This window comes from Panicum virgatum, chromosome 1N (genome assembly GCF_016808335.1).
Source record: "Panicum virgatum strain AP13 chromosome 1N, P.virgatum_v5, whole genome shotgun sequence".
Lineage (NCBI taxonomy): Eukaryota > Viridiplantae > Streptophyta > Magnoliopsida > Poales > Poaceae > Panicum > Panicum virgatum.
The window spans coordinates 47848119-47859473 of record NC_053145.1 but is presented as its reverse complement, the minus strand read 5'-3'; positions in this window follow the sequence as shown (position 1 = coordinate 47859473).

The window sequence follows — 11355 nt, the reverse complement described above, 5'->3', positions numbered from 1 at the left end:
AACTAGACATAAAGCAGGTCTAGTTAAAGCCTACTTAGTTCTGGCATATATACACCATAAATCATGGTATGATGTGCTCGCGGAAAAATCACAGTATAATGAGTAATATTTTCTGAATTATATTCAGATATCCTGTATTTACTTAATAATAATTTTTCTTCTATTTTTCAAAACAATATGCATCTCATCTCATATTATGAAAGTTGCACAGTATTATGAAGAAGTGAAAAAAAAAACACTTCTTTCAATGAAGAAGTTGCCAAAGTTGGATGAGAATAATGTTTGTTTGGGACGATTGGCAGCTAAGGTAAGATGGTATGCGGAAAAGATCACATTACCAGCATGGTGTTCGAAAGTACAAACCCATGTTTCGAAATCATGGGGGAGTGGCGATTTGTCAGTTTAGAGTAGTTGCCACCTTGCTAAGCATCAAACTATCAGAGATGTGCTTGGGAATACATGTCCAAAAATCTATTTTTTTTTTCAGAAAAAATCCATGTCCAAATTTCTAGTCACAGCCTTTGACTCCCAGTGAAACAGCTGGTGGTGAACTATCGACCAGGGTGTGGGGGACGCGAGGCCGGCTCGTGCAGGGGGCCCGTGCCTGTGCCGATTTATGGTTCTTCCGAGGGCAATAAAAGATGGCATGTGACCCGGACCGGATCGTATCATCATCATACCTCATGCTCATCATAGGCTGTGGCCCGTGGCCGCGGGGGTCATGTCCCGCCCCGCCCCGTCCCGTCTCCGCCGTAACATACGCGTTCCCAGCCGCGATCCGCTGCTCCGTCTCCGCGCCCCTCTGTCTGTCTCCTGGGCCCCGCGCGCCTGCTGCCAAACGGGACGGCGCGCACGTGGACTCGTGCGGTCTCGTGGAGGCACAGCCGCGTCGTGCTCTGCTCTGGGCTGCTGCGCCGCCGCCCGGCAGCGCGGTCCGCCGCGCCGTGGATGGTGCTGGATGGCTCGGCGACGGCGAGCCGGGCCTGGGATCCCGCCGGGAGCCCTGAGCCCGTGCCCTGTGCTCGCGCGCATCAGCTCAGCCAACGGGCGGTTGACCGGTACTCCTGGAAATGGATCATCATCCAAAATCCAACTAACGATATCCAACTGATATCACGCTATCCTCCAATCCAGTCCAGATAGATTGTCCTCATCATCCAATCCTGTCCAATCCAATCTAAATTACATAACTATCCATCCAACAAATCCAATTTATGCCTTAACGAGATGAGCACTGTCATAAGCGCTTGCAGGCTCTGCGGCGGTGCGCTTGCGCGGACGTCGACGACGTTCACGGAGAAGAGCACGCTCGCGACGAGGTTGATCACGCTGCCATACACGGCTTCCCGCTTCCTTAACGTCCGCCTCCACGTACGCCGGCGTGGCCGCGGAGGTAGGCCACTACGATTCGCACCTTCTACTCCCAGACAGCTAGCGCGTGTCGCCGCATGGCACCAGTCCGCAAGGTCTTCCAGAGCGGGTTGCAGCTGGCTAGCCAGATCATGGACCGGTCGCAGAAGCCGAGCGCATGCTTGGAATCGAGGACGGCGTGTGCGGCGACGGCGAGCTGCCGGTTGTGCGCGCTTGGAGTCGGGGACGGCGTGCGCGGAAAGGCGCCAGTCGTGCGCACCCCACACTGGAGTCGAGGACGGCGTGCGCGGAGAGCCGCCGGTCGTGCGCGCCCGCGTGCTTGGAGTCGAGGACTGCGTGCGCGGCGAGTAGCCGGTCGTGCGCGCCTGTGACTGTGAGAGGGCCTTCCGAGCGGGATCCGGGGAGGCGACAACCATTCCGTCCTCGACGTTAGTGCCTCACGTTCATCGGCTGCCTTCGTTAGTCCAATAAGATTTGAATTATCCTATACTTTTTATCCAACATAATCCAATCCTATCACACCCAACTCAAATGAATGTCCATATGCAACTAGATCCAAATCCAATAAAGTCCAAGTGCCAAAATCCAATTGGATTTGGATTATGCCCAATCCATTCCCAGGAGTATTGACCGGTGTAACGGGAACGACGCGACCCGCCTACCGACGGGGTTAATTTAATGACGGCGATTAGATTATTTTTCCTGCGCCTGCTGCCTCAGGAGCTAGGGCGCGGTTAGAGTTAAGTAGGAGTACGACTGAGTACTCGTTAACAATAATGCCGGCAGCAGCTGCCTTGAACGGCGCTGTCACGTACTCACGTTGGCCCAAACTGCTCCGTGATTTTTATTCCGGGCGCACGTGCAGGCTACCGCCAGGCGCCCAGGACAAGAAAAAACTGCCCATCATCTCCGGCTACCCGGCTACACTACACCCCCACAGGATAAGGGCGGCAGCACAGCAGCGTGCCCGGCGTTTTCCTGTTTCTCCCCTAGCGCGACAGGGGGTTTGGATCTGGTTGGTTACAAACGTGCAGTTGGAGGCCCGGAGTGCGTCCTGGTCTCGACTGGTTCGTTTTTTTTTTTCCCGGGATCCGATGCTAGGCTGAGCAGCGGGGCACACGAGCCACGGCGATTCAAGATAATAGTCTATGAGCAGTGAGGCACGTGAGTCGTGACCTCTGAAATAAACAAAAAAAGAGAGAGATGAAAGATTGGGTTCGTGCCAATTACATTTCGATATTTACCCTTGCTTTTTTTTGGCGAGGACCATTGTTTTCTAATATTTAGACTCGTGCTATCAGCGTGTGGAGCTTGTTACTTCCATAGTTCCATTCCACACCAACGCGAATCAAGCAAATCAAGGAGTTTTTTTTAAGCAAATCAAGGAGGTTTTTAGCTGGGTGTCCATTTGGCGCGGCAGAGTGCCTCTGGTAGAGTCGCTCGCGCTTCGTTGAAGATCTTGTGTGACCATCCCCAACGCGGTGCAAAGCTTATATGAATTCGGTTGCCAGGTGGCGTCGCAAATCTGCAGCTGCCGTACGAACCTCGACTGCCATTTCGAAAAAATAATAGTAATACGGTGCCACAGCGACCGTATTTGTTGAATTTTCCCGTTGCGGACAGAAAATACACTAGGAGATGTCGTTTCTTTATTTCTGCGGCGAGCCGGCGAGCGGTGAAGGTAAGAGTTGTTAGATTGATCTCCTACTAAATAAGCCCAACGATCTTTTAGGCCCTTGATCTGCGCCTTGATCGAGGGCGTCCAACCCTTAATGGTTGGTGGGCCCCTGCTGTACAGCGCTAGATTAAAAGGGGGTGAAGGGCCGGGCACACGGCACGAGGTTCGCCGCGCCGCTAGCACCCTCACCCACATCCCCAAAACCCTAACCGATCTAGAGGGAGCGCTGGAGCAACGGGAAGCCCCACCTTCATCGTTTTCATCACCGCCAGCTCCATCCCGCCGTCGCTGCCATCGTCCTCGACACCGTCGCGCCGGCAACGACCTCGCTGCATCACTCGTCGCTGCCTTTGAGCGGATCTCCATCAACGAACCCGAGATGGCCGGCTCAAGCTCTTCTGCAGGCGCTGAAGGTCCTCTACCCCTCCCTCTCTCTTTCTCTCTGTGTGTACTTGTGTAGATCTAGGTACTTCTTATACTCAGATCAATAAAAGATAGAGAAATCCTCACTGATCCGTGCACTAGTGTGATCCTAAAGCTAACAATGGTATCAGTCGTCGAGTAGGGGAAAGCATGATTCAAAGACGAATCGAAAGAAATCAAGAACAGAAACTGAAAATCGGCCATGGATCGAAAAAGTGGCAAACCCTAACCCTAGCCAAAGAACATAGACGGCGAGGCTTACCTAGGCTCTGGTCGCCAGCATATCAAGGGCACCCGCGACGCCGGTACGCCGGCGCACGGGATGGACCCGCTCCGCCGCTCGTCGGCGAGCAGCACAGAGCCGGACTCCGCGCGTGCGGGTACTCCGGAAAGGGCTCCACCGCCAACCCGCTCGACGACGGCGCGCTCCCGCACGGGAGAGCGCGCGCGCCGGCGAAGGGGGTGACGGCGGCGCCGGTCGCTCCCTCTTCCGCCCAGAGAGCCGCCGCCGTGCGCGTGGAGAGAGAAGGGGGAGGGAGAAATGCCGCTAGGGTTCAGGGGGAGCCGGCGTCGCCCGGTTTTGGTCGCGCGAGGCGTGCTGGCGGCTGTCGGATTCAGATCCGACGGTCAGGGGCGACGCGGCGGCGAACGGGCTGAATACGGCCCAAGAGGGGCGCCGCGTTGGGCTGTTTTGGTGGCCTGCCCGTTGGCTGTCGGGCCGAAGGCCCGAGCTCCGTGCGCGCCGAGTGGATCGGGCCGAATTCTCGCCCGGGCCGCTTGAACAGTGAAAGTTTTAATTGGTTTTTTCTATTTTTTCAGAAGCTTTTTCAATAGTTTTTTGTATGAATTTGTTTATAGTTTGATCTCTATTCAATTTTACACCAACGTGTACATTGTTTAGAGATAAAAGTCCATAGTATTGCTTCTGAAAATAGAATTTTACATGTTTCCGCTGCAAAGTTTATATTGTTGCTCTCTAATTTAATTCGAACCAACGAGACAATTAAATTTCAGAGCATGTTTAAAGAGTTTTCTTGAGAAGTGAATTATGATATTGTTATTCTCTGACCAACGTTGTTAATAGCAGTATTATAATTTTTGGTACAGTTTTTGTGCATTTATTTCTATTTCTGCCCAACGGTGATATAGATTTAATTGCATAAATAGTTGTATGTTCTATTTTAACCAACGTTGGAATTATTACATGCAATTGTTGTTATTATATTCTCACTATTTTTTAAAATTTTCAGCGGGGATGAACTTGATGTGATTCATCAATCACATCCCAACTCTAAAAGGAGACAACTATGGCGAATGGATCAAGAAGGTTGATCTTGCTTTCGTCTGTGGAGAGGTGGATGAAATAATCACCACTCCAAAGCCCACTGAGCCACCGGCTCCAGTGAGAGGAGAATCTGATACTGATGCTGAGTGGCAGGAAAAGCAAAGGGACTATGCTACTTTAAAGATGGTTTATGATCTCCAAAAGATAAAGTGGAATAACGCCAACAAGACATGTGTGGCAGTTATAAAGAACACAATTGATCCTAACATTTTGGGTTCAATTGGAGAGTGTGATTCAGCTGCAGAATAACTTGCAAAGATAAAGAATCAGTTTACTGGTTCTTCAAAGACTTATGCCACACAGATCATAGAGCAGTTGGTCACAAAGAGGTACTATGGCAATGCCGGTACAATAAGAGATCATATCATGGGGATGTGTGCTTTGAACTCCAAGCTCAAACCAATGGACTTGGACCTCAAAGAAGAGTTTATGGTGCACTTGGTATTCGCTTCTCTGCCAAAAGAGTTTGCAACATTCGTTGTAAACTATAACTCATAGCCAGAGAAGCGGAACATGGAAAATGCAATTGCCATGTGTGCACAAGAGGAAGATAGACTCAAGAAACAAAATGGTGGGTCTGTCAATTTTGTGCATAATAACAAGAAAAGGTCTTTCCATGCTGCTTCTTCTTCTAAAGCCAAAGACAAAGCCCCTATGCCACAGATGTATCAGCAACAGAAGCGTCCTCCAGCTCAAGATGAGTGCTTCCACTGTTATGACAAGGGGCATCGTAAAGCAGATTATCCCGCCTACTTAAAGATGATAATGGCAAAGAATGGTGAGAATGTAATTTCATTTGTTAATGAATCCCTGTATATACAGTTTTCTAAATCTACTTGGTGGATTGATTCTGGTGCAACTGTGCATGTTGCAAATTCTTTACAGGGATTCCGTTCAACAAGGACTACGCTAAGAAGCGAAAGACAAATTAAAGTCGTGAACGGAGTACAAGCAGATGTGGAAGCTGTTGGCGATGTCTCCCTCGAGCTAGTTAATGGTTTCATGCTTGTATTAAAAGATGTTTTATTTGTTCCTTCGCTTCAAAGAAACTTGATCAGTGTATCACTCTTAGACACAGATGGTTTTGGTTGTCATTTTGCGAATGGCAAATGTGAACTATGGTTTGATAATAATTGTATTGGTGATGCTTTCCTTTACAATGATCTTTATTTATTATCTATGCGTGATAAAGTGCATTCTATATGTAATGTGAATGTGCATGAATCCTTGTCAGAGAAAGAAACAAAGAAAAGAAAGAGAACTCAAGATACTTCATCGAAATTATGGCACTGTCGTTTAGGCCATATATCGAGGGAGAGAATTGAAAGATTAGTAAAGAGTGAAATTCTTCCACAGTTAGAGTTCTCTGATCTTGAACAATGCGTTGAATGCATTAAAGGAAAATTTGTAAAGAAAATAAAAAAGGGTGCCACACGAAGTGCAGGAACATTAGAAATAATTCACACTGATATATGTGGACCGTTTCCTGTGAAAAGTGTGGATGGCTATGATTCGTTCATAACATTCACAAACGATTACTCCCGCTATGGTTACATTTATCTAATTAAAGAAAGATCTGAAGCATTAGATAAATTTAAAATATTCAAAGCTGAGGTTGAAAATCAGCTTGACAAAAGAATTAAAATAGTAAGATCAGACCGTGGAGGGGAGTACTACGGTCGACATACCCCTTATGGACAAGTTCCTGGACCTTTTGCGAGGTTTTTACAGGAAAATGGTATAGTTGCCCAATACTCTACACCGGGGGAGCCTCAGCAAAATGGAGTAGCTGAAAGGCGCAACCGTACACTAATGGATATGGTGCACAGTATGATGAGTTATTCCACATTGCCATTGAGTCTGTGGATGCAGGCGTTAAAAACCGTCATCCATATTCTCAACATAGTGCCAAGCAAATCGGTGCCCAAAATGTCGTATGAGCTATGGACAGGAAGAGAACCCTCACTGACTCACCTATGGGTCTGGGGGAGCCCAGCTGAGGCTAAAGTGTTTAATCCAAATATTGGAAAACTGGATCCCAAAACTGTAAGCTGCCATTTTATAGGCTATCCTGAAAAGTCGAAAGGTTTTCGTTTCTACTGTCCAGACAGACATACAAAGTTCGTAGAAACGAGACATGCTATCTTTCTATAAAATGAAATGATCAGGAGGAGCATGGTATCTAGAGAAATTGACCTTGAGGAGAAGCGGGTGTATGTGCCTACTCCTATGATTCAAGAGCCATTTTTCTCACTACCTGTTGATGCTGCACCAAAAGTTCCTGAAATAGTGACGTCAGTACCTTCTTCGGTTGTTGCTGCGCCAACTATTCCAGATACTACGGTGACAACACCTGTCACAACTCCACCCATACCAACAGTGAGCGAAGGTTTGGAACCTGTCATCCAGGAACCGCCTGAACCCGCGGTTGGACATGAGGAGGAGGAGCTACAGCCCCCTATGGAAAATGTGCCAGAAATTGAGCACAAAATGTGCCACAAGCAGTGGCACTTAGAAGGTCACAAAGAGAAAGAAAGTCGGACATTTCTAGCGACTATGAAGTTTATAATACAGAAGAGGTTCATATGGAGGGTGATCCCACTTCATATGAAGAAGCCATGAGAAGTGTTCACTCATCTAAATGACTGGAAGATATGAAGGATGAGATGAAATCAATGAGTTCCAATAGTGTTTGGGACTTAGAAGAAATTCCTAAAGGAGCCAAAACAGTAGGCTGTAAATGGGTCTACAAGATAAAACATGACTCCAAAGTGAATGTAGAAAGGTTCAAAGCACGACTCGTGGCAAAAAGGCTTTACGCAAAGGGAAGGGATAGACTATAACGAAACTTTTTCTCCGGTTTCATGTAAAGATTCCTTCAGGGTTGTAATGGCATTGGTGGCACATTATGACTTAGAATTACATCAGATGGTTGTAAAGACGGCGTTTCTTAACGGGGATCTGTATGAAAATGTTTACATGGCTCAACCGAAAGGTTTTGTCGTGAAAGGAAAAGAACATATGGGATGTCGCTTGAAGAAATCCATTTATGGATTAAAGCAAGCCTCTAGGCAGTGGTATTTAAAGTTTGATGAAACCATAAGAAAATTTGGATTTAAAGAAAATGAGGAGGACAATTGCATTTATGCAAAGTTCAGAAATGGAAAATTTATTTTTCTGATTCTATATGTGGATGACATTCTACTTGCTAGTAGCGATGTTGGTCTGCTACTGGAGACAAAGAAATTCTTGTCCTCAAACTTTGATATGAAAGATCTCGGTGAAGCTTCATTTGTTTTGAGAATTGAAATTCACCGAGATAGAACAAAGGGGGTATTAGGACTATCACAAAAAGCATACTTAGAAAAGACTCTAAAGAGATACAGTATGCATATGTGCAAGCCTTCACCTGCTCCAATAGTCAAGGGCGATAGATTTGGGAAATTTTAAAGTCCCAGGAACCAGTATGAGATCGATCAAATGAAAGCGGTTCCATATGCTTCAGCTGTCAGAAGTTTACAGTATGCTCAAGTTTGTACACGCCCTGACTTAGCATTTGTTACCGGGATCCTTGGCAGATATCAAAGTAATCCAGGACAGGCACACTGGATCATGGTAAAGAAAGCATTACGTTATGTGCAAGGCACAAAAAGCCTCATGCTAACATACAGAAAATCCGATTCCCTAGAGATAGAAGGGTACTCAGATGCGGATTTTGTGGGGGACATTGATGACCGAAAGTCCATGTCCGGTTATGTGTTCACACTCGCAGGGGGAGCTATATCGTGGAAAAGCTCCGAACAAAGCGTCACTGCATCATCAACGATGTACGCTGAATTTGTGGCATGTTATGAGGCCTCGGGGCAGGTTGAATGGTTAAGGAAATTTATACCCAGTTTAAGAGTGGTAGACAGCATTCAAAGGCCACTCAGAATGTACTGCGACAATGAACCAGCAGTGTTTTATGCTCACAACAATAAGTCAAGTGGTGCTGCCAAACACATTGACATAAAGTTTTATGTTGTGAAGGAGAAAATCCAGAATCACTCTATTACACTCGATCATATAAGTACAAAGAAAATGCTTGCGGATCCGCTCACTGAAGTCTTACCACCCAATGTGTTCATGGAACACATAGCCGGCATGGGTTTAAAGGAAAGCCTGTGATTTCTGGAGAATAAAAGGGCCCAAAAGATAAAGAACTTGTTTCAAAACAGCGATGTGTGTGGTAGCTGTTGAGTCTATCAGTCTTGGACTGTAACGATAAATCATGCTCTATTAACTAATCTGTGATGGAACAACTAAAGGAAAGAGTTTTCAAGTTAAAGTATAAAGTTAAAATACAAAGTGAGATCAAGGGGGAGAATGTCAGGTTGATCTCCTACTAAATAAGCCCTTGATCTGCGCCTTGATCGGGGGCGTCCAACCCTTAATGGTTGGTGGGCCCCCGCTGTACAGCGCTAGATTAAAAGGGGGTGAGGGGCCGGGCACACGGCACGAGGTTCGCCGCGCCGCTAGCACCCTCACCCACATCCCCAAAACCTTAACCGATCTAGAGGGAGCGCTGGAGCAGCGGGAAGCCCCACCTTCATCGTTTTCATCACCGCCAGCTCCGTCCCGCCGTCGCTGCCATCGTCCTCGACACCGTCGCGCCGGCAACGACCTCGCTGCATCACTCGTCGCCGCCTTTGAGCGGATCTCCATCAACGACCCCGAAATGGCCAGCTCAAGCTCTTCTGCAGACGCTGAAGGTCCTCTACCCCTCCCTCTCTCTTTCTCTCTGTGTGTACTTGTGTAGATCTAGGTACTTATTATACTCAGATCAATAAAAAAGAGAGAAATCCTCACTGATCCGTGTGCTAGTGTGATCCTAAAGCTAACAAGAGTACGACGAGGGACCAGCTGGAGAAAGTGGGTTCTTGATCAGGAGGGGGTGGATGTGAAAAGCGTGTCCACGGGGAACAAACTCTCTCCAAGACCGCCCTGGAAAAGCAGCAAAAAGGGCGGGTTTTCTAGAACTAGAATCCACAGAAAGGAGCTACCGCCTTTTTTTTTCCCACTGGTGTATTACGCAGGAAATTTTGTATTTGGGTTCCGAAAAGGTGTATACGGAGGGGACTGTAGAGAAGAAAATGCCGTACAGCTCATGCCAGGTGGCCCAGCAAGGCAGGCTACGCCACGCCGTCACCGGGGGAAGAGAGGAGGGCCCGCGCTCCCCACATGACGCCCATGTTGTGGGCCCGATCCTCCTCCTCTACGTGCATGCCGCTACCCGTGGTGGGCCCCTCTGACCGCCGGGCCGGCCGGCATCCGTCCCGCTGTGGGGCCGCCCATCATCGTGCTCGCTTGTTCGATTCTTGTTTTCTCTTCCACACCCAGCGGTGGCGCCGCGTAGCAGTTCCAGTCCTGCCTGCGCGCGCGGCCTCTCGAGTCCTCGGCCCTCGGGTGACGGGTGGGAAGACGCGGCGCGGCGCAGGGCCACCGCGTCAGTGACAACGGAGAGGTGGACGCGGCCCCAGCGTGGCCGGGGCCGAGCGCGTGCTCCCCGCCTCCCGCTGGACTTCGGCCGGGCCACGACGGCACGACAGCAACTCCTCGCCGGGCTGGCTCCCACTCGCGTCGGGACCAGAATTTTATTTCCCAACCGGAAACCGGTTACACCGCCCTCCGGTACCGGTTTACCGGACCGGTTAGGCCGGTAACCGGTGGAAACCGGTTGAATTCAAATTCAAATTCAAATAAATTCAAATTTTCCCGTGCAACCGGTTCCGACCGGTTTACCGGCCGGTTTGACCGGTTTACTGGCCGATTTTACCGGTTTACCGGTCGGTTTGACCGGTTTGAAATTCAAACGCTCTCGTGCAACCGGTTTACCGGCCGGTTTTACCGGTTTACCGACCGGTTTGACCGGTTTACCGGCCGGTTTGACCGGTTTGATCGGTGGGCCTTCATGGGCCGGCCCATTTTTTTCTTTTTCTTTTTTGATTTAACTTTAAATTCTCACAAACTATACTAAATGAATGAATTTTTGAGAAAATTTGACACCATTAGATTCATCACACCTTGAAGTATTTTTAGGAATTTTTTGGGAATTTTTCATTTTTTGAATTCAAATTTAAAATTTGAATTTTGGCCGGTTGGGTACCGGCCAGAACCGGAACCGGACCGGACCGGTTTGACCGGTAACCAGTCAAACCGGACCGGTTCCCACCGGTTAGGTTAACCTTGGTCGCGACTGACGCGCGCCCGACGGCGATGGTTCGGGCTGCGTGCTTTTCTAGCCAGCCGCCGCCCAAGGCCCGGCCGTCCATCCCGTGCAAAAACGCGAACCTTTTGAAGGGATCAAATCAAAGCGCACCAAACCGCCGCAAACTCTCTTGTTTTTTTTCTTTATACAACGGGAAAAAAAAACAAGATGGAGAATGCGCACAAGTGCACCGAGACAAAGCAGTCTTTTTCCTGGCCTGGACGCATGTTCGCGTTCAGTGGCGGAGGACGGTTGAAAGTTAAGGTATGGCAAGAAAAAAGAAAAAAAATA